Source organism: Apodemus sylvaticus, chromosome 12 (assembly GCF_947179515.1).
Source record: "Apodemus sylvaticus chromosome 12, mApoSyl1.1, whole genome shotgun sequence".
Classification (NCBI taxonomy): Eukaryota; Metazoa; Chordata; class Mammalia; order Rodentia; family Muridae; genus Apodemus; species Apodemus sylvaticus.
Window position 1 is genome coordinate 35730238 of NC_067483.1, and position 25163 is coordinate 35755400.

Genomic DNA, 25163 nt, shown 5'->3' on the forward strand with positions numbered 1-25163 from the left:
CTGGAAGTGAGGTGCCCAGTTTTCGGAGGAACCGCCAGACTGATTTCCAGAGTGGTTGTACCAATTTGCAACCCCACCAGCAGTGGAGGAGTGTTCCTTATATTGCTTTTTCTATGTTTATATATGGGCCTTGGATTCCTGTCCTTTCTAAGACCTTTAGCATGAAAGGATGCTGAATTTTGTGAAATGCTTTTTCAGCATCTAATGAAATGATCATGTAGTTTTTTTTCCTTTGAGTTTGTTTATGTAGCAGATTGCATTGATGGATTTCCTTAAATTGAACCATCCCTGCATCCCTGGGATGAAGCCTACTTGATTCTGGTGGATGATCGTTTTGATGTGTTCTTGGGTTAGGTTGGCAAGAATTTTATTGAGTATTTTTGCATCGATATAAGGGAAATTGGCCTGAAATTCTTTTACTTATTTGGACCTTTGTGTGGTTTTGGTATCAGCCTAAGAGTGGCTTCATAGAAGGAGTTGGGTAGTGTTCCTTCTGTATCTATTTGGTGGAATAGTTTGAAGAATATTGATGTTAAGTCTTCTTTGAATATCTGATAGAATTCTGCACTGAAACCATCTGGTCCTGTGCTTTTTTTGGTTGGAAGGCTTTCTATGACCACTTCTATTTCTTTAGGGGTTATGGGTCTGTTTAGATGGTCTATTTGATCCTGGTTTAATTTTGGTATTTGGTATCTGTCTAAGAAAATGTCCATTTCCTCCAGATTCTCCAGTTGTGTTGAGTACAGGCTTTTGTAGTAGGATCTCATGATTTTTTGAATTTCCTAGGTTTCTGTTGCAATATCTCCCTTTTCATTTCTAATTTTGTTAATTTGGATACTTTCTCTGTGCCCTTTGGTTAGTCTGGCTAAGGGTTTATCTATCTTGTTGATTTTTTCAAAGAACCAGCTTTTGGTTTTGTTGATTCTTTGTATGGTGCTCTTGGTTTCTACTTGATTGATTTCAGCCCTGAATTTGATAATTTTCTGTCTTCTTCTCCTCCTGGGTGAATTAGCTTCTTTTTGTTCCAGGGCTTTCAGTTGTTCCCTTAATCTTCTAATGTATGTGCTCTTGAATTTCTTTTTGGAGGCACTCAAAGCTATGAGTTTTCCTCTTAGCACTGCTTTCATTGTGTCCCATAGATTTGTGTATGTTGTGCTTTCATTTTCGTTAAATTCTAAAATATCTTTGATTTTTTTCTTTATTTCTTCCTTGACCAAGGTATCGAGTAGAGTATGGTTCAGTTTCCATGTGTATGTGGACTTTCTGTTGTTTTTGTTGTTATTAAAGACCACGTTTACTCAATAGTGATCTGATAGGAGGCATGGGATTATTTCAATCTTCTTATATTTGTTGAGGTCTGTCTTGTGACCAACTATATGATCAATTTTGGAGAAGATACTATGAGGTGCTGAGAAAAAGGTATATTCTTTTGCTTTGGGATGAAAAGTTCTATATATATCTGTTAACTCCAATTGGTCCAAAGCTTCAATTAGTTTCACTTTCTCCCTGTTTAGTTTCTGTTTTCCTGATTGGTCCATTGGTGAGAGTGGAGTGTTGAAGTCACCTACAATAATTGTCATAGGTGTAATGTGTGCTTTGAGCTTTAGTAAAGCTTCTTTTATGAATGAGGGTGCCCTTGTATTTGGAGCATAGATGTTCAGGATTTATAGTTCTTCTTGTTGGATTTTTCCTTTGACCAGCACAAAGTGACCTTCCATGTCTCTTTTGATGACATTAGGTTGAAAGTCAATTTTATCTGATATTAGAATGGCAACTTCAGCTTGTTTCCTGGGAGCATTTGCTTGTAGAATTGTCTTCCAGCCTTTTACTCTAAGGTAGTTTTTGTCTTTGACCCTGAGGTGTGTTTCCTGTATGCAGCAAAATGTAGGGTCCTGTTTATATAACCAGTCTGTTAGTCTGTGTCTTTTTATTGGAGAATTGAGTCCATTGATGTTAAGAGATATTAAGGAGTAGTGTTTATTGCTTCCTATCATTTTTGATTTAAAATTTATACTTGTGTGATTATCTTCTTTTGGGTTTGCTGAAAGAAGCTTAATATCCTGCTTTTTCCAGGGTATGGTTTCCCTCGCTGTAATGGTGTTTTCCCCCTATTATCCTTTGTAGGGCTGGGTTTTTGGAAAGATATTGTGTAAATTTGGTTTTGTCATGGAATATCTTGGTTTCTCCATTTATAGTGATTGAGACTTTAGCTGGGTACAGTAATCTCGGCTGGCATTTGTGTTCTCTTAGAGTCTGCATGAGCTCCGCCCAGGATCTTCTAGCTTTCATGTTCTCTGGTGAGACATCTGGTGTAATTCTGATAGATCTTCCTTTATATGTTACATGCCCTTTTTCTCTTACTGACCTAAGTATTCTTTGTTTAGTACATTGGGGTTTTGATTATTATGTGATGGGAAGTATTTCTGTTCTGATCCAGTCGGTTTGGAGTTCTGTAGGCTTCTTGTATATTCATGGGCATCTTTCTCTTTAGGTTAGGGAAATTTTCTTCCATAATTTTGTTGAAGATATTTGCTGGACCTTTAAGTTGTAAATCTTCACTCTCATCAATGCCTATAATCCTTAGATTTGGCTTTCTCATTGTGCCCTGGATTTCCTGGATGTTTTGGTTTACAAGCTTTTTGCATTTTGCATTTTCTTTGACTGTTGAGTCCATGGTTTCTATGGTATCTTCAGCATCTGAGATTCTTTCTTCTATCTCTTGTATTCTGTTGTTGATATTTGCATCTATAGTCCCTGATTTCTTCCCAAGGTTTTCTATCTCCAAAGTTGTCTCCCTTTGTGCTTTCTTAGTTGTTTCTACTTCTATTTTTAGATCCTGGAAGTTCTTGCTCAGTTCCGTCGTTTGCTTGTTTGTGTTTTCCTCTAATTCTTTGAGTGATTTTTGTGTTTCCTCTTTCATGACTTCTGCCTGTTGATCAAACTTCTCCTGTATTTTTTTAAGTGATTTTTGCATTTCCTCCTTATTGGCTACTAACTTTTGACCCACATTCTCCTGAATTTCTTTAAGTGATTTTTGTGTTTCCCGTGTAAGGGCTTCTAGCTTTTGATCATTTTTTCTCCTGAATTTCTTTAAGAGATTTATTTATGTCCTTCATGGGTTCCTCTAACAGCATCCTTACCAGTGCTTTTAAATCCAACTCTTGTTTTTCTGGTGTGTTGGGGTATCCAGGACTTGGTATTGTTGGGGAATTGGGTTCAGATGCTGCCATAATGCCTTGGTTTCTGTTAGTAATGGTCCCACGTTTGCCTTTAGCCATCTAGCTCTCCCTGGTGTTAGATGGTCTTATTGTCACTGGCTGGTGCATCAACCTACTGCGAATCTTTAAGGTTATTTCTGCAACACTGGATGACTGGGTTTCCTCTGGCAGAGATTACTGATATGCTGCCTTCCTCTTTTGTGCCTTTGGAGCCCTGCTCAGTCTTGCCTCAAGCAATGTTATACTTGGGTTGTCAAGGTGAACCATGTGTTCTCTGACTGCTCTGTTATGGGGCGAAGATGGTGTAGTGGGGGTCACTCCCTCTGTTGATTCTCACATAGGACACAGGTCCCGCGACTGACTGGCTTGCAGATGTACCACCTATGTGCTCAGTTTCTGAGTGCAGGCAGACCCCTGGTGGAGGTCTAAATCTCAGGGTGATACAGTACCTAGTGATGCTTTTCTGTCCTGGCAGGGAGAGAATATGGCCGTTGGGAATCTCTTCCTCTGCTGCTCCATAAATAAGATTTATTACAAGGTAGTTTCACTATTTAAAAATTAGCTTGCAGAATCCACAATATTAATCACTGAAAGAAGAAACATCAGATGATCCAAGCAACTAGAATAGCAAAAGCATTTTATAAAACCCAAAGAGCATTCAGGACTTTAAAAAGCATCGCTTGCTGCCATGCATGAGGACTATAATTCAGTCCTTCTGACCCATGTGGTAGAAGGGGAGCACCAACTTCCACAAGTTATTGTTCGACTTCCACTTGGATGCCATGACAAGCACATACCACCCCCAGCAAACAAATGTTTGTGAGTGTGTGTGTGTGTATGTGTGTGTGTGTGTGTGTGTGTGTGTGTGTGTAAAGTCAAACAAAGTTTAAAAACAATAGGCATGTTAAGGAAGCTTTCTGAACCCAATAAAGACCAAGTACCAAGTTGGAATCTTTCATAGATATCATTCATGAATGAGACAAGGACAAGCACACAGTTGAAACTGGAAGTTGGAGTCACTTCAATAAGGCAAAAATCATACAGACTGGAAATGAATAAATTATGTACAAATGACATGGCAGTCTACTTTATGAAAGTTTCTAGAAAAAGTTAAAGCAGTAGAATTTAATTGGTCAGTTAATAAAACTGTAAAAAACACACAATACACAAGAAATGTCTTGGTTTTGTGTGGTGATCTTTTTTCCCCTGTTTTCAAATTTTCTATATTCTTTGTTTACATTCCAAATGCTTTCCCGTTTCCCAGTTCCCCCCTCCCCATAGGTCCCATAGCTTTCTTCTCTCCATCCATTCTCCAATCACCTCCCTCCTTTTTCTCTGTCCTGGTATTTCCCATGAATAAGTAAGGAGAGGGCCCTGATCCTGGAAAGGCTTGTGTGGTGATCTTATTGCATGTATTAATAACACATGGCACTAACAATTCAAACATGGGAGCATTTGTAATTCCTCTCAATGAACTGATACTTGAGAAAGTGTGAACAATATCTCTGATCCACTTAGCTTACACTATCAGCATAATGCAACCAAGAGACATCAGAGAGGAGAGCGTCAACCGGGGGCCTGTCAGATCAGATGGCCTAAGGTCACAGATGACATGTCTGTGGGGATGGTCTGGATTATTAATTAATATAGGAGATACCAGTCCACTGTATGCAGCACATTTCCTAGGATGGTAGTCCTGGCTATGTAAGAAAGCTAGCTAAACACGAACCACACCTTGAATTTCTGCCCAGAGTTCCCGAGGAAGGACTGCAACCTGTAAGCTAAAATAAATCTTTTCTTCCCCTAAGTTGCTTTAGGCAATAATATTTTGTCACAGCAACAGAAAGATGAGAAAAACTTGCTTCTTCAAAATCACAAAATGTTGATGAAGGAAATCAAGAAGGACCAGAAGAAGTACAGAGACATATTTGCTTGTAGAAAAAGGTTCAGCATGTTAAAAATGTCACTCCTCCAAAGTGATCTGTGGGCTTAATGCATTCCCTGACACCAGTGTCTCAGCAAGTACTTCCACATTCAAGTGGTTTCTAAAATTGGTGTGGAAATATAAATCCACTAGCAAAGGTTAAACATTGTCACACGAACGAATGAAGCTTGAAGAACCAGGTTTTCTTCTGTTAGGACTTACACATAGTTGTCTTTATGGAGAGATACTGTTTAAGAATATGTGCACAGATCAATAGAAAAGAACTCAGAAATCATCCACAAGGATATGCTAAACTGTGTGTATGTGCATGTGTAGGCCAGTAGTCAACATCAGGTGTTTTGCTTAACTGATTATTTAATACCTTTCTTGAGATAGTCTCATTTAATCTGAAGCTCATTGTTTGGTTAGGCCAACTTTGTTTACATACCTTATAATTACAACATTTTATTTTTGTATTTCTTGGATTATTTTTAAAAACATAAACTACCATGCCATTTGTACATGTTCTTCATTTTCTATATTTATATATATGTATTATGTATTATATGTATATTATATTTAGCATATATTATAAATATTGAAGTGGCTCCAATTTCTAGCTCCATGGGAATGTCTTTCCTGCTTTCAGCACACAGATGGTCTCCAAGGATCCATCCTCCTTTCTCTGATGCCTCAGTATGACAGTTCCAGACACAGCCCACCATACCCGACATTTTAGTTGGGAGCTGAGTACCCACACCCAAGCTCACCTGTACTCGTGGAAGACACTTTATGGACTGAGCTACTTGATAGCCCCTAACTGATTTTTTTTTTTTTTGGAGAAAGGCACACAATGGACACTTTCCTAGATGTGTTCCTAGGACATCTACAGCATAAAAATAGTTAATGCTGATCTAAATCTTTCAGCTAATAAAAAATTAACCGGAGATAGTTCATGAGCTTAAATGAGAAGCATAAAGACATGATTTTTATCTGCAGTATATAAAAACAATATGGAAGTTTCTCATGAACTGAAATCAGAACTATTGAAAGATCTGCTTATACCATGTCTGGTTATGTATCTGAAGGAATCCAAGACAGCATAAATCATGATACCTGCACATTTACATTTATTGAAAGCATTATTCATGGTGGCTACAGAGTTGATCTAGGTGCCTATCCACAGATGAATGGATAAAGAAAATGTATTATAAGTATGCAACAGGTTATTATGTGGCCATTATCAGGAACAAAAGCCTTTCATTTGTGGAAAAATAAACGGAACTGAAGACCATTGTGTTAAGCCAAAGAAACCAAAGTAAAACAAGTACTGCACAGGGCCGTTTGTGTTCCTTTACCACCTCTCTCTCTCTCTCTCTCTCTCTCTCTCTCTCTCTCTCTCTCTCTCTCTCTCTCTCTCTCCTCTCTCTTTCTCTCTCTCTCTCTTTCTCTCTCTCTCTTTCTTTCTCTCTCTCTCTCTCTCTCTCTCTCTCTGTGTGTGTATGTGTGTGTGTGTGTGTGTGTGTGTTCATGCCATGGCATGTATCTAGAAGTCAGTGAAAACTTGTGGGAGTCAGTTCTGTCCTGAAAGACTTGAGGATTGAACTTGGGTCGTCAGTCTTGGTGACATACTAAGCCATTTGGAGCCCCGAGTGCTGAAAAACTCTTGAATGAGAATCCCTAGGAACCAGGAAGGAGACAGAAGCAACTGGGGAGGAGAAACTTGTGTGAAGAAGAAGAGAAGGACTAGCACCCAAGAACCCTGTATACATATGTAGAAATGGGATGAAGAAAATGTAGAAATGGGATGAATAAATGCCCTTTATTTCATTCAATTAAGATGCATTAATAAAACATCTAAAATAGGGTACTAAATGTTAGAGGAGAAAAATAAAAAGCAGGGAAATATTTCAAGTACAAGGGGCTATCACAATTGTTGGATTTGATATTGAAAATGTAAAACATAGAGGAAAAATTTGAAACATAATCTCATCAAAAAAAAAAAAAAAACCACTGCTCTATGAAAGACTATTCAGAAGAGGATTACAGAAAATACAACCAGAGAGAAAATATCCATGAATGACACATCTATCAAAGTCTCCTCCTCTGAAATATGTATGAGAACAAGGGGGAAAAAGCCCTTTTCAATGCCAACACTTAAAAAAATCCATCTAATTTCAAAACGGATAAGGAATTAAAGAGAATATGCAGGTGGCCTATAAGCATATGAAAAGATGCCCAGCATCATTAGCCATCAGGTGAATGCAAATTTAAACCAAAGTGGGACATAAAATAGCTAAAACAAGAAAGAGTGTCTGTGACAAATGCTGAGCAATGAGAATGAGGCTGGCGATTCCCTGAGATGCTGGTGGGAATATTAAACAATAGGGCATCACATGGAAAGCTACCTAGTGGTATTTTACAGAACATCTATAGCTGCTGTAGACGGCAGGAGCTACATTTTTTAAGAGATTAATTTCAGAGAAACAAAACATTATCTTCACAGAAAAAAAGTAAACACAAATATTCAGAGTGCTTCAACCACATAGATGTTGTTCAGCTGGTCACCACTGACACCGTGGAACAGTAGTAAGCAATAACAAGAGGCAAAAACATTGGAACAGATAACTATTTAGATAAACTCAAGCAAACTGTGTTCAGTAGAAAAAGCTAATTCCAAATGGTCACTTACTGTGTGGTCCTGTGTTCACACCATTCTTAAGGTGAAAAATTATAAAAAACAAATGACAGGATCCTGGTAAGGTGTGAGTCACCGGAAAGGCAGGAAAAGGTTAGGTATAGATATTCTCTTGGGATGCTGTGCTATAGTTTTGAAAGATGTTTTATGTAGAGACTGGGACTCTCTATCATTTAACAGAACTGTGTGACTCTTCAAGTATCTCAGAGTAATAATAAAAAGAATCCAAGATGCTTTGACAGTACCAACGGATGGACTTTCCAAATCACCCTTCCTCTCAGAGTCTGAGGAGGCTGAAGTGAGGTCTCTACGACTCTAGTTTTTGAAGCTTCACGTGTCTCCTCATTTCAGGTTCTAAAATCACCTAGGAGCCAAACTTTAGAACGTATCTGTATGGTACCTTCTAGATTTGGTTCTCTGTGGTGGGAAGACATATCCTAAATGTGGGAGGCGCCATTCCATAGACAGGAGTCAGAGGCTGAATGAAAAGGAGACAGTGAGCAGAACACCAGCAGTCATCTCTCTCTGCTTCCTGACTGTGAAGCTGCCTTGGGCTCTGTTGCCATGTCTTCTCCACCATGATGGAGGTACCCTCAGCCTGTCTGTCAAGTGAAACCTTTCCTTCTTTAAGTTATGTCAGGAATTTTGTCACAGCACTGAGAAGAGTAATTAGTACACTGTATTTTAAAGACTTGGACAGACGTGGAAAGTGATGACTCAATTGCGAGTTAGCTTGGACGACAGGACCTGGGGACACAGTGTGTCGAGTCACGAGTTTATGTCTTCTTTTCCTCCAATTGTTGCCTGACCTTGAGAGGCTTTCTAAGTCCACATATGGTGCCCATGACCCACTGGAACTGTACCTTGTTTTGTTTAAAAGGTACTTGTTATGTTTTGAACATGTCACTGCTCCAAGTGGTAGTGTTGATACTGGTGGTTTCTGTAGCACATGGCATTAATTTATTCTTTTTAAAATCTCTCTCTCTCTCTCTCTCTCTCTCTCTCTCTCTCTCCTCTCTTTCTCTTCTTTTTTCTTTCTTCCTGTTTCTTTGTCCATCTGTCGTGTGTGTGTGTATGTGTATGTATGTGTGTGTGATTGTATGTGTATTTATGTGTGTGTGTATGTGTGTGTGATTGTGTGTGTGTTTGTGTGTGTGTATGTGTGTGTGATTGTGTGTGTGTTTGTGTGTGTATGTGTGTGTGTATGTGTGTGTGTGTGTGTATGCCCATATGAGTCTAGATGCTTGTGGGGGACAGAGGTATTGGATTTCCCCACTGGAGCTAGTTATAGGTAGTTGAAAGCCACTGAATATGAATGCAGAGAATCAAAATCAGGTCCTCAGGAAGCCATCTCAACCACTGAGCCATCTCTTCATCTCTTCATCTCAATTTTTTCTTTAAAAATGTCATAATGCATGCAGTGTATGTTGCTCAAGTCCATCCTCCCTCCCTCCCTTAAACTCTCCAGGGGACCCACCCCTCTCCCCCAACATCACAGTCTCTCTCTCTCTCTCTCTCTCTCTCTCTCTCTGTGTGTGTGTGTGTGTCTCCTCCATGCCATCTTCTTATTTTTTTAAATACCCACTGAATTCCATCAGAGATTTCTATGTACCCATGGGTGAGGGCAGAGCCACTGGTGCATGGGTAACTACTAGTAGTTACCACATTCTCTAAAGCAAATCTCCCTCTTCCAGTAGCTACTAACTAGCAACAGCTCATTGACTTCGTTAGATTCTGGTTCAGTTCTTCAGGTTCCCAAATAGATGAGATGACAAAATTTTCATCTCTATTTTTTCAACCTGAATCTGCACAGAATCTGAGTGTGGGGGAAGGATTGGAGGGATGCATCCTGCCGTCTTTTCTTGCATAAATCATAGCTACTGGCTTATCCATGCTGAACATATGTTTGGTAACAGTTATGAGATGAGCATATGTTGTTTTAGGAGATTATTTAAATCTTACTCTAAATCCAAAGGAATCTTTTCAGAATATAAAGAGGCCCATGAAGCACTAAGCAACCCGGAATGGTGTCATGAATTCTAGCTATTTTCTCCTGATTACACCAAACGGTGTAGGCTTATTGGATTTAACATTTGTCATCTCCGCCAGTCCGCTGCCCTTATGAGAAGCTATTCTATTTAGATCATAGGTTGTTACTTTTAATTGTCAGTGATTAGGATTAATTAGTGTATTAGTTTCATTATAATCAGGATTTATGACTGTTAGACATAGATAAAAATTGGTGTTCTGGAGGTCCTGAGAGGGTCTGAATCACACTGAAGTCACTATTTTCAGTACCTGCCATGGCTCAGTCACTCTCCTAGGCACAGGCCTGCAAAGGAAGATAACTGCTGAATGCTATTGAATCTGCATAATTTGAGAATAGCCTTATCTTTGGCAGAGTGAACATAGGGGCTGGGCAGGTGGCTCAGCCAGTAAGGTACCTGCCATATAAGCAGGAGAGCCCATGTTCAGATCCCTTGTATATGGAAGACTGGGCACATTAGCAAATACCCATAAATCTGGCATTAGAGAGGAGGAGGCAGGAGAATGCCTGGGTCTTGCTGGTCAAGCAATTTAGTTAATTTGGTGAACTCCAGATACAGTGAGTAACCCTATCTCAGAAAATAAGATGGAGTTATTAAGGGAGACACTTGATATTAAACTCTGACCTCTATATATACATATGAACATATACACATGAACACATACATATACCACCTGCACATGTACACACACACACACACACACACACACACACACACACACACACACACCGTTGCCAGCATAATCCCTAACTGTATTTTAATTATTTGTCCTTATACCTGCAGATAAGTGTAGTCTTCACCACTCACCCAGGAAATGTCTCCTTTGCAACAAATAGAGGCCATTACAGAAAACTGCAACCAATCAAAATGCAGAGTTGTGGAGCCCTTTTCCAGTGGAGGCATCTAAGAAAACACACCTACACCTAAATCTTGGGAAGTGTTGGGGGAAGAGGGATTAGAAAGATCAAAAGAGCTAGAGGTGTTTGTTGTGAGTTTGTATCTTCTAGTAATGTCAGAATAAGCATTCATAGTCTTACTGATCATGACTGTGTAACCATGAGTTGAACACAGATAGAAAAAAAAAATAGGCACAATTAGACTAGAGTAGAGGAGCCCATTATGTCTCAACTCCACACAAAGAACTAACCACTGGCAACTAAGGACAGTCAAGGGTGTGAGAAACAGTCTTCCCAGGGGAAGAGTATACCAATTGGTTATCCAATATCAAATGATAAGCTATAAAAACATACATATCAGTGACTTTATAAAGACTGGGCAGATTATATTTAGAAATATTTGTATATACACATACTTATATACATGTAATAACAGTGCAAAAAGAGGACAATGATTTTTTTTTTTGGAATGGAGAAAGGGAATGGAGACATGATGTGATTGTCTTATAATTTCAAAAATTAACAAACAAAAAAAATAAGAGTCATTGTTGCTAGACAGCAGAAACCATCTCGAATGCTTCAGGAATGTTTTCAGATTCTTAATGGTTTCACACCTCTGTTTTCTTCCCCCTCTTCCCATATAAACACAGAGTTCTCTCAGCTGGATTGTACAGCCATCCACTCCTAAAAACCCCTAACGATGCTCTTCACACGTGCCATGATCCTGCCCTCTCCCATCCCCTCCATCCCACCAAGAGACATAACCTCTCCCTGCCCACTTCCTCACCACTCTGAGCAATGGAAGAGGCCTTCCACCTCCCGTCCAGAGCTCATTCTGTCAAGTGAGATCATCCCAGCCGCTGCTGTCTCCTCTGTAACTTTGCTTTGGCAATTGTCTTTTCTCCCTATTACTTCAACCTTCTTTCTAGGGTGTCACGAAACCCTCCTTCACGAAAACATTCTCAACCCTCTCTTTTCACAAATAGAATTTTTTGGATCTCTTTAATGCCTCCTTCAACCTTGTGACCTATTTCTCTTCTCTCTTCATCAAAGTTTTATGAAGGAGCGGTCGACAGCATTGCCCTTGCTTCCTCTTCACTCTTTCACTGTTGCAATTTGGCTTATCTGTGGCAGCTAACTTCCATGCATGTTCATAATTCTGCTCTCAAAGCCTCTACCACACATGTTAAGACTCCCAGATACCTTAAGCGGGCCCATCTGCCTCACCTCCCAGACACATGTTTGCCGTTTTGAGTACATACATAAGACTCTAAGACTTTTGAAGTTTCTTTGTATGTCTTAACCAACCTCTAGTCTTATGACTTAAAGCAGAGATATTTGGTGTGTGCTTGCTTAATGAGTGGATCAATACATATGTGCATAGCGGAATCTCAGATCTATATGTACTATTTAAAAAATACATCCAATTATGTATTGAGTATCTAGATTTCTCTTTAAAAAATCTTAAACTCAATTTTATAATAATGAAAAATTTCCCCCAAACTACTTTGTGAGTTACTATAAATATCACAGTTATCAATTTCATTAGATTGTGGGGAAGGGAGAATTTTAAAAGCCTTTAGAGAGACCCACCTGCCACAGAATGTCATGGGCAGGCCCTAGACACACAGGGACCTACTTGCTACCTCACCACGTGCTGCAGACAGGAAGAGTATACTCCGAGACCTGCCTTTCACCATGCCACATGGGTGGGCTCTATACACCCAGAGGACTACTGCTATCATGCCAAACTGTGTGGGCAGAGGAGGTCATCCAGAGGCCTGACAGCCATGTGGCCAACCTATAGTGGAAACCACAATGTGCAAGTATGGTGTGGACAGGTGTATGAGAAAGACAAGAGGAGCAGTTTGAGCATGACGAAGAAAGATGGAACTAGAGACTTGAAGGTAGGGAGGAATAGTCTGTTGTGAGTAGCTAGCCTCACTATCTGAGACCGTGGTGAATTCCCAGCAAGTGTTGCCACTGAGGACCAGACCATGTTCAGGTCCATGGATATGCAATGACAGCGGTCAGTGTGGATGTCTGTGGTTCATTTTTACCAATAGAGACCATGGGAACATTCCTGGTCTCTGCAGCCACCTGAGACCATGTGGAGATCCAGGCCCTGCCAGATCTTCATAGCCCCTCTCTGGCTGTGTCACTTGAGACAACAGGCTCTAAACACAAGCTGGGTAGCACATTGGAGCTGGCCCTGGTGGCAAGGGCATTGGTGAGCTGCCTTGAGAGTGTGAGTGTAGGAGAGCTGACCTATCACTCATTTGCCATGGGATGGCACAGACCCAAAGGTGATGTGCCCCCTTGCCCCACAGTAGGAGAACTGATCCTGTCCCCTGTGGACTGTGACATTGGGTGAGCTAGCCAGGGCAGTGTTGGAGTGGATGCAAGAGAGCTGGCGGACTGACCTCAGCTTCCAAAGTCCCTATCCTGAGCTTTGTGATGGCCTACCCCAATATCTATATCATCTGTAAACTGTTGGAGTGCATGATAGGGTGCGTCCTGCTGATCTAAAGCTGCAGAATCTCCATGACACAGGGCAACAAGAGGATGACTGGGAGGAGCCCCAAATGAGGATCTGACACTGATAACACAAGCTAGAGGCCTTGAGCCAGACTAATAACTCATTACAATGAACATTTGTAAGTGAAGATGTGTGAACAGAGGGGTACATTGTGACACACTATAGCATGTGTGGTGAGGTGGTTTCTATGTTTTGCTTTTTGTTTGATTTTTATTTTCTATTGTAGGGGTGAGGTTACAAGGGCAGAGAGCAGATACAAGAAGACGGGAAGATGAGGTAGATTGCATAATGTGAAAAATCACACAGAATTAACCAAAAGTAGAGAAATAGAAAATAGAAAAAAGAAAAAGAAAAAGAAGAAAAAAGCCTTTATTGTGCCCCTTCTCTCTACTGAATAATTCTCCATGCCAGGCCACGTTTTCTACACATACCTCAAAACCATCCCTTCTCTCCTGTCCTTACGGCCATTGCCTTAGCTCAAGCATACATCATCTCACACCTGAACAATTTTAATAGCCTCCTAGCAGGATGTGCAGCAGCGTTATCTTTTCCTACAATTCATTATCCGCATCTCCTTGGCAATTCTTATTTTAAAACCCAAATTTGATTCATTCATTCGATAAATTTTTATTGAGCAACCACTATAGATGTAGTAGAGAAAAATACAAGCCGTTGATGGCCTCCTCCAGCTACACCCTACAGAGATGGCCATACCCCCTCTCTGCGTCTAACACCCACCAATCCCTAATGGGCCAACTCAAAAACAACAAAGCATCTTAAGATCAGCCTTCATCATCCAGCCAGGTAACTGATAACCCACTGGGCTTATCTAAACCACTTGGCTAATTAAAAAAAAATTATTTGTGTGGTCCTCTTAAGAGATTCTGATTCTGTAAGTCAAAGCTAGACCTCTGAAAACTACATTTCAAACAGAATTCTCAATTTATTTGTGAACTTATATATGTGCACATGTGCATGCATGTATGTGAGTATGTATGTGTGTGGAAGTGCATATGTGTTTGTAGCTGGAGGTCATGGGACAACTTATCTTTCCTTTCTTGAAAATGCTGTCTACCTTTGTCTTTGAAACAGGGTCTCTTGCTGGTCAGGAACTTGCTAATTTAGCCAAGCTGGCTGGCTAGAGTGCTCCCAGCACATACCTGTCTTTGCCTTCCCAGGGCCAGGATTATGAGCTCATGCCACCGTGCCAGGCTTCTTCACCTGAGTTCTGGGAACTTAGAATGGACTACCATGCTTCCATCGGAAGCACTTTACTGAATAAGCTATCTCTCCAGCTTCCAAAGAGCAGTTTACATGCCAATTATGAATTATGCTTACCCATCTTCTACCACCCTCTCAGGCTCACTATCTACATATCCTTATTTACATTGTACTTCTAGTAATATAAAGCTACTTTATTTTCTTCTTGAAAAAATATTTCTCATCTTCACGAAACTAGATTATCCCTAGTTGATATTAGTTAGACTAACTAATGTGAGCTGATAACAAATAATTATAAAATCACAGTGAATAAGGCAACGAAGTGATGATTTTGCCTTTTGTTCTATGCTCAGTATAGTTATTCATGTGTATCTTTTCTTGGTGGCTTTCCTTGAAGTGAATATTCTGGGATATGGACTCCTTATATCCTGAGATACCATCATTATGTGTCCCACAAGTTGTTCATACTAGAAACAGGATTGTGGAGAAGGACCACACAAAAATTGCAACTTCCATAGACTAGAAATGAAATAATTAATTTCTTCTCAGCTTCTACTGGTGAGAAATAATTATATGGTCTGATTTAGATGCAAACTCCATAGGAAATATAGTCCTTTCTGAGAAGCTTTTTCCTAAACTCCACCAGTAATCTTACAGTTATCAGAAAACTATCCTTGTCACCATGTGTACTGCTGTTACTAAGTATCCACATACTGTTGTACCCTCACATAGAACATAATTCCATGCCCATGATGATGGCCTGACCCATTCCTTTCTGATAATTATATTTAGAAAAAAGTCTCTAATGTCTGACTGACATATGCATCATGTATATCAGGCTGGGATGTAGCCCTTCTTAATTCATATACATTATATAGCCACCCCTTCATCTGACATGCGTTGATGGAGTAGGAACAGGATAATCTTGGGACAGGGAAATGTTTGGGAAAAGGAATGACGTGGTACAGCTCTCACCAGCCTATAGAAGTTAGAGAACTCTATGTATTTTGAAGGCCCCTCCCTTGGACAGTGAAATCTCTTGTTTAAGACTCAATACTTGGGGACTACTACTATTGTGCATTATCTTCCTAGGCTCCTGGATTTTTCCTTTTTTAAATCTTTTTTTAAAGTCTTCTTGAACACATCTATAGAAGGTGACTTGGCATTATAAAGTTTTCACACCTTTTTTGTTAATGTAAATGTAAATGTAATGTAAATACAGACGGTACTATGTTTTAAAAGAGCCAAGGCTGTAATTATGTAATAAATAATGCTTCTTCAAAACTTGGCAGACGTGTGATCAATTCTGAACTCCCTTGACCATGCTCAGAAACTAGAAGATGTAACACTCAAAACCAGAGTATTTAATTTCTTCCTCTTTCCATCCCCTTTCTATTCCAACCTAACAACTACTACCACCATGCCTTCTTGAGCTGTGGATGGCAAGAACCTCAACATGTATGTACACAGCACCTGTCTGCTTTCATTGATTGGAAGGTTCTGTTGTTTACTACTCTGACTCTTGGTTCTTCAAATTTACATTTTTGTGTGATTTGAGTCAAGTACATAGAGTTTTGTGTGATTTTTCAAAGTCTGCTCTCCTTTCTGCTTGTTACCCATCCAATTCTTTTATTGTCCTATTTTTTTAAAACAGGTGGTGCACCAACACATGATCTTTGTAAGTCTTAATGTAATACCATTTAACGTTCATCTTCTGTATTTATTACATCATATTTCAATCTGGTTATAATTTTTCCTAAAACTTTTATTTTTTGTTTTAAAAATACTTCCTTTTATTTTTCTGGAATGAATAGCACACAGTTATTATCCATGTGGTAGTGTAGTATATAGCACCTAGACCTGATCATTCCAATTGGATTGTGGCTGAGTATGTTGATTGGTCCGTTTTACCTTTTTGCATTCTGACACAACCCACAGGCTGTGGTAACCACCATTGCTTCTCTCAATTCCTATAAGATCAAGTGTTTAGATTATTTGTAAATTTGTGTGTGTATATGTGTAGTCTTGTGTGTGTGTGTGTGTGTGTGTGTGAGGTATGTTATTGGTGAAGGCTAGAAGAAAGCATCACATTCCCCAGAGCTGGAGTTACAGGAGGTTGTGAATTGCTGGGAACCAAAGTCTGATTCTATAGACAAGGAAGTATCTTTAACCACTCAGCCATCTCTCCAGCTCTGAGTGTTTGGGATTCTTCACATGAATGCGATGTAGCAGAGATAGCCTTTCTGTGCCTGGCTTATCTTGCTGAACATAATGATCTCTAGTTTCATTAATCTTGCAAATGTCAGAATTGCATTCTCTATAGCTGAATAGTGATTCACTGTGTATAACTAATACATTTTGTAAGTCAGTAATTCTTTCCAAATCAGCCAACTACTCATGAACAGTCAATGGTTTGATCTTCGTCTATGAGCCATAGACTAGGCAGCATCTGAATTCATCATCTGATAACATAACCAGGTATTTGTGTGTGTGTTTCTTTTTTCAACATAATAGAAACTACCATATGTATAAAATCTGAAACCAATTTCCTTGTTACTCAAGACTCAAGCCAATGTCACACTGTTATGATCCATTCTTAAACACATAGAGCTTGAATTGCTTTAGACTTTATCATCTTGGAGGAGACAATAAGATTAGCCTTGACTGTCATTGGGTCATCACAATTCTGCAAGACTGTGATGGGCTTACACTCTGGGAGTCTAAACGAGCCATCAAGTAGGGCTGCTTGTGGCAGGCTTCTTCATTCTTCTGACAACATCTTCTGGGATTTACACGTTTGTCCAATTTATACGAGTTTTTTATTTTTTTGTTAGGCATGTGCTGGGCATTTTCATATCCACTGAATGTCTATGATTTCCTGACAAGTATTTGATTTCCATCAGTACTCTTATAACTTGTGTTTTCATAACGCACTATTTTTTCTGTGCCCAAGTGGTGTTGTCTTTTGCACTGGCTTACTGTTGGGTGGTTACTGTTAATTGGCAGCCTAACAGGATGTAGAATCACATAGAAGACAAATCTATAGACTTGCCAGTGAGGGAGTTTCTAGATTAGCTTTTAAGATGAAAAGACCCACTCTGAATAGAAGTGGCACCATTTCATGGGCTATGGTGTCAGGATGAATCAAGAGGAGAAAGCAAGTTGTGCACCTGAGTCAGTCATCTCTCTCTATTTTCTGAATGTGGATTCAGTAAACCAGCTCTTTCATGCTCCTGCTGCCATGACTTCCCTGCTGTGATTGACTGGATCACCTCGATTTGTGAACCAAAACAAATAAGCAACCAAACAGCCAACCAAACAAAAGTTACCTCCTTGCATAAGCTGCATTTGTTAGGTATTTTGTCACAATGAGAAAACCAACTAACATAGCTTCCTTGATGATGGACCCCAGGTACCTCCACCCTACATCTTAGAATCTCACCTCCTACTCTGTGCTAAGTCTACAGTTTAGAATCTTGAATAGTAGATATAAGCTCTCAGGTCTGTTTCTATGGTGTTGTAATAAGATGCTTAAGTGTATTCCATGTCTGCCATGTATTTGCTCAAAATTAATCATGTTTAATTTTACAAAATTCCTTTTCTTTAATCTCAATTGAGCTGCATATAAAGTGAGGACTTTTATATTCCTGTCTTCCTCTCTGCCATGAGCATGTCAACCTCAAACCGGCTCATGGAGAACTGAAAAATGAATGTAAATCCCATGAGGTACTGTGTGGCTCTGAGCACTGCACACTAAGTATAGACTTGTTTCCTTAACCCAGGTTTCTTGTCATCTCAACTGATGACTATTCTTGATACTGCTAATGTCTTACATGTTGCCCGGATTTCAAAAGTTCTGTGGCTATCAGCTTACAGAGCTGCATGCTACAAGGAACACTTCATCTTACATTATTTAAGTTGTGACACTAGCCTCCTTGACCTAAATCATGAGAAAACGTGATACCATTTTGGTCTGGAAACTGCTATAGAAAGTAATTGTCCTCTGAATCACATCTCAGACAATGTGGGTACCGAGTTAATTTTTCTCCTTCACTACTGTTATTTATGAGGCAGAGGCGAGGACAAGAGAGATGTTTTTAGATGAAAGGTGAAATATTCTATTGTGGAGTATGTTTTATGGGAAAAGGAAAGAGATATATAATTTCTGACTTGAGGTTTGCATAGGATCCAGATATCTTTTAGGTTACCACCTCCACACATTATTTAAGGCTCTGTTCTCTGCTTGTCCTGGTTTATCTTTTGATATAAAGTCCTATCATTCACAAAGCAAACACTTCTAGCAATCACCAACCTAACCCAAGGGTGCTGTTTTTTTTCCCCTGAACCTGCAAGGTTAAAGAGTCCCACGTTCTCTCAAGATGCCATTCTAAAAAAAAAAATTATTTTCAGTTTTCAAATATTCCATTCATTTTATTTTTGTGTCTGAATGTTTTGCCTGCACATATGTCTATTGAGTATGTGCCTCTTGTCTGTAGAGGTCAAAATAAGATGTCAGATATCTTGTAACTGGGATAAGGCAGGTTGTGAGCTTCTAAATAGGTGCTTGGACCTGAATTTGGATTCTGTGGGGGTATATGTATGCAACTCTTACACTCTTGTTATATCCTCCAATTGATTTAATTTTAATTATGTTTCTGCATGTGTGTCTTTGTGGTGTACACATGCAGCATGCAAGTATCTGTGGATGTTAGAAGATGACATCAGATCTCCCAGGCAGTTGTGACTATGCTTAGGTTACAAGGTCTGGGGTATTGTACATCCCGGGTTACAGGTCTGGGGTGGTGTGGATCCCAGGTTACAGAATCTGGAGTGGTGTGCAACCTTCTAGGAGCTAGGAGGTGTTAAAATAGTCCTAACATACCAGAGTCCTATAATACACTCCTAGACCTCATGCCCAATGCTTCTTTCTGTTACTAGGCAGGGAATCAAGGTATTCCCTTTTCTTTTTACTCAGGATGGTTTTGTACATCCTGAGGATGAAGCACAGAAATTCAATAGTCCTTTAGTGTCTACAGCAGCAACCATGGAAGTGTACTGGGGATGCCACAGATTCAGGGGTTAATGATTATTTTCTTTCTAGGCCTGGCTTTGTTACCCCATGCTACCTTTGGGATGGGTAAGTCTTTGGTGGCAAGGGCTTGTTCTGAGCTTTGCAGGATATGAAATGAGAAAAGCTTGTAACCCAAAACATCCAGGAAATTCAGGGCACAATGAGAAAGCCAAACCTAAGGATTATAGGCATTGATGAGAGTGAAGATTTACAACTTAAAGGGTCAGCAAATATCTTCAACAAAATTATGGAAGAAAACTTCCCTAACCTAAAGAGAGAGATGCCCATGAATATACAAGAAGCCTACAGAACTCCAAACAGACTGGACCAGAACAGAAATACCTCCCATCACATAATAATCAAAACCCCAAATGTACTAAACAAAGAAAGAATACTTAGGGCAGTAAGAGAAAAAGGGCAAGTAACATATAAAAGAAGACCTATCAGAGTCCTGACTTCTTCATACCAAGTACCACTCACAATAGTTTCCCCTCTATCCCAAAGCCAAGAGAATCTCTGAACATTGTGCACCTTGGGTCTTAGAGACCTTAGAGAAAGTAAGATTTTGGATTTAATTTCAGCTTCTTGTAAGCATGCAAGGTTGCTTGGCTGAGTTTGAAATGTCCTATACAGGTTTATGTGCAAAGTCTGTCCCCAGTTGATGTTGCTGTTTTGGAAGGTTCTAGTAAGTTTAGGAAGTGGGACTTACTCAGCAGGAAGAAGTAGGTTACCAGAGGTGGACCATAGAACATACTGTCTCTAGCCCCCTTCTTCTATTCTTCTCTCTGCTTACTCGCCACCATGGGATGAGCTGTTATACCCTCACATACCCTACCTGCGGCGGACTTAACTCTCTGAAAATGAGATAAAAAATGTGTCTGTTTTTATGTTCTTGCCAGTGTTTTGTGATGGGATGAGAAAAAATATCTAGAAATGTCATCAAGAAATGAGCTCAGCAGTAACATCTCAGGGTCTTCTGTGAACATAGGGATGATGAAAACCTTTTTTTTTTTGATTGGGCTATGCTTATATTATGCTTATATCAGAGTGGGGTTGGGGCAGATGATCATGGTCTATAGAGAGCCAGGCTTCCTGGCAGAGTGGGGCCCAGTGAACACTTGAGGGAGAAAAAGTAGGGAACATATAAAGGAAGGTTTAGAGAGTCAAAAGGTAAGGGGAAAATGATACATTTATATTATAATCTAAAAAAGAAAGAAAGAATTTTTTTAAAAGAATAGAAATCAAGGGGCTGTAGAAACATATTAGTGGCTTACTGTGCGAGCATGGAGACCTTAGTATAGATCTCAAATACCGATGTAAGAATCCAAGTGTAGTGTTATGCAATTTGTAATAATAGTGTTGGGAAGTTGCAAGAAGATCCTGAGAGCATACTGACATACTGGCCAGTAGGTATAGTGAACTGGTGAGCTATAAGTTCACCATAAGATCCTTTCTCAAATAAAAAAGGAAGAAAAAAGATAAACAACTATAGTGGACAACAAACATCAACAGGTTCATATATGCCCCCACATGCGTGTACAAGTGCATGTATGTACACACACACACATACACACACAAATGCAAGTAAACACATGTACACACAGTGATACACACACACCACACAGTGTGTGTGTATATATATATATATATATATGTATACGTGTGTATATATATATGTGTGTACGTGTGTATATATATGTGTGTATATATATATATATATATATATATATATATATATATCCCTAGTAGACTCATACCTGAGCCAGATGGGGATATGAGTAAAATGAGATTGTTATGTTCATATAATCACCATTCAAATTATAGTGGTTTAAAAATCCAGTTTTATCTGATGACTAAATATTAATAAGGTACTAGAAGTTTGAATTGCTGAAGCATTACTGAATTTTTAAACTGGTTTGCCCTTTTCTCATTTCATCTTAGCCAATATTTTCCTCCACAGTATTCATTTCCTTTTTCATCACGGTGTAGACTTCTTGAGAATCTGCCATCTTTATGCCTTTCATTTTATAACCTGGAAAATGCAACCCCATTTCTTTCATAATATATATTTAAAGAGCAATAATGAATCTCTTGGAGTTTTTAACTGGCTATTTAATGGTAGACATACCTTCAGCTCTACACTCTCCCAGACAATCAATAATTGTTCTATAAAAATGCAGCGATATTCATTATTGCCGATAATAACTCTCATCCACCCAGCTGCACGATCTAATGTGTTTAAAGCATTATTCATCTTACACACGAGACGGCAAATAAATAGAACCAGAGAGAAATAAATTAATGATTGCTTAATTCTGAGACAGCCATTCCCTGCTGTTTTCCTGTATGCCCAAAGATTGGGTAAGTGTCATTTTGTGACGTGTAGGAGAGAGGCTTTGAGCATTTCAGGAAAGTTTGCAAGTGGAGAAGAACTCTTTAGGGAAGAAGTGTGTGTGTGTGTGTGTGTGTGTGTTTGTGTGATCACTCGACATGAATGAGGACAGACTGTGTGTTTGTGTGTTGTGTGTTCCCACATGTGTATGCATATTTATACTTATATATTGAGGCCAGAGGTCACTCTCAGCTGTCAATATTAATTGTCTACACTTTGTAGACACTTTATATATTAACACTTTATATAAGTCTGGAACCCGTCAATTTTCCTAGTCTGGTTGGTTATAGAACCTCAGGTATTCACCTTTTCTCTAGCACTCTAATATCAGGATTAAAAGCATATATTGGTACAAACTATTTTTAAGTGTGCATTCTAGAGATTGAGTTCACCTCTTCCTATTTGTAATGAAAGCATTTTACTACTCATCTCTTCATGCCTCTAGCTACAGGGTGGGTTTTTACCAGAAACTATCATGGGGTGAGGTGGAATAAATACCAGTTCTTTTTTATCTTTCCTTTCTCACTGTATGGAACAAACGTCAATGTAAATAAAGCAAATATCTAATAAAAAGTGTTTTAAAAAAGTATAGGTGAAAGTCATACCTGAAGGGTACTCTTAAAAACTGAGACACAAGACTGGGTCATAGAAGGCTTCACATTTTCCCACACTGAGACTTAAGGCTATATCATCAAAGGTTTCCATGCTTGAAATACAACACACGAGAAAGGCTCTTGTATCCTACAGGAGGTTACAAACAAAGCACACGGTAAGCTCACGCTCTACCAAGGAGAATTCTGTGGAAGTTCAAAATTAATAAAGAGGACAGCAACAAGGTTCCAAAAAGGACAGGCTGTTCTATGTTTCCAAGACAATAATTAATGCACCCCAACCTTTAGCAAGATGAATATAGATACTAATATGTTAGATCTGTTTGCTTCAGTTTCTTTTATGCACTACAGCTTGTCTGCCATCATATTAATTATCTTGCTGTTGCTATGACAAGACAACTCACAAAAGCAATTTAAGGAAAGAAGGAGTTATTTTGGTTTACATCTTAGGGTACAGTCCATCATGACAGAGAAAGCATGGCTATGTGAACATGCATGCTGGTCACATTACATCTAGACTTGGGAAGCAGAGAGAGATGAAGGTTGGCACTCACTTTCATGCTTTTGTTTAGAACCCAAACCTGCAGAATGATGCCCACATTTAGGATCAGTCTTCCCATTTCTATTCTTTAAACACACACACACACACACACACACACACACACACACACACATCTCTCTATATAAATGCATACAGATGTATATCTGTGTGAGTTTTCTATGTGTTTGTTTATGCACTGTCTGTGTGTTATGAGGCTGAAAGAGAACATTGGAGACTCTGGAACAGGAGTTACAGGTGGTTGTGGGTCAGTGGGTGGGTGATTGAACTTCACCTGGGTACTGTGCTTATATTCTTATATTCTTAACTGCTATGTCATCTTTCTATGCATATAGTCTTCTAATTTATATGACTTGATCTAGAAATTCCCTCATAGACATGCCCAAAAAATCTTGCTAGTTGATTCTAGGTCCTGTAAACTGACAAGTCAGTATGAATTGTCTTTAAAGATAAAACAGTCTTTCAATATAAAATATCACCAGTAATAATAAAAAGTTTCCTTCCTAGTAACCCTAGGAAGCATCTCTAAGGAGGTGTTCCTAAGCTGACTCCCACATTTATTGCCACAACTAATGGTACAGGAAAGAAGAGCAATACTGGAGCCCTGATATGGGCATTGTATCATTCCAGTCAAGAAACAAGACATGCACTGGAGGTGTCTGACCTGAATAAAGTGTCAGTGGCATGAGGAGAGGTGAGAGAATCAGGCATAGGTCACACTGTATACGATTCTGTGGAATAATATTAATTTGGGTTTCAATGGGCTACAATCTAGATACCTCCATATCTTCCTTCCTCAATAAGCAACCAAGTTGTCTGATCATAGACAGGGTCATCATCTCAATAGGACCAGATTTATTTCATTCCCCTCTCTACTGCTGGATTGCCTCGTAGAATGAATACATTCTTCCCATTATAGAAGTTCCCCAGCATATCTCTGATGAAGTCATGAAACAGCTGTAAGATGATGCTCCATCAACTAACCATTGTGCTAGTTTCATTTCTGTTGTGATACAATGCCCTAACAACTAAGATATATAGGGAAGGAGGGATTTAGCTAGCTTATAATCTCAGGTCACAAAATACTTCTGTGGGAAAAATCATGACAAGAACTTGCCAAGAGTAGAGATTAATGAAAGTGTCCATGTACCCCCCCCCCCACATGCTTGCTTGTGCCCAGCTTGATTTCTCTAATCTTGTAGAGTACAAGACCCATTGCCTAGGGAATGGTGCCATCCACAGTGGGCTGGGTCTTCCCACATCAATTAATTAGGACAGCATAGACATACACCTAGGCCAACCCAACACAACCTCACACTGAGAATCTCTCTCCGGCTGGTTCTAGATTGTGTTCAGTTGACAGTTAAAATTAACAACCATATTTCCTTCAACAACTAATTAATTATTAGCTTATCATTTCCTTATTTGTGTCTGGAGGACCAAGCTTGTCTCTTTTTGGCACTATGTATAGAGGTATCTAACATAGTGTTTCATTGGCAATTCAGGCGAGCTTCACCTTGGCCCTATGTTGCATTATTTGTTTTTGACTCTTTTTTGTTGTTGTTGTTGTTGTTGTTGTTAAGGAAGCTTCAAATCTGCAATGTAGGATATAGTCCTGTCCTTGGCTTTATCTCTTGTTCCACATGACTCTCTAGGATGAGGAAAGAAGAAATATATTTCTATATCCAATCCATTTACACATTTGTAGCTGCCCTACATGCAATACTCCATCAGTGCCCGGGGTTGACTTGGCTGTTCTATAATTTTAATTCGAACTCCTAAAGGCCACCTCAGGTATGCCCATGACAAATGGGGCATTGGCAGAAGAGATAAACAGATCAAATTAAACAATTGTTATCCCACTGCCACATTTGGCTCATGTTTTAATGATTGATTTCTGTAGAATAGACCTTCTCTTTAACATGATGCATTCATCTGAATAACCTAGCCATAAGAGACAATCATGGGCTCCATAAAACAGGAGAA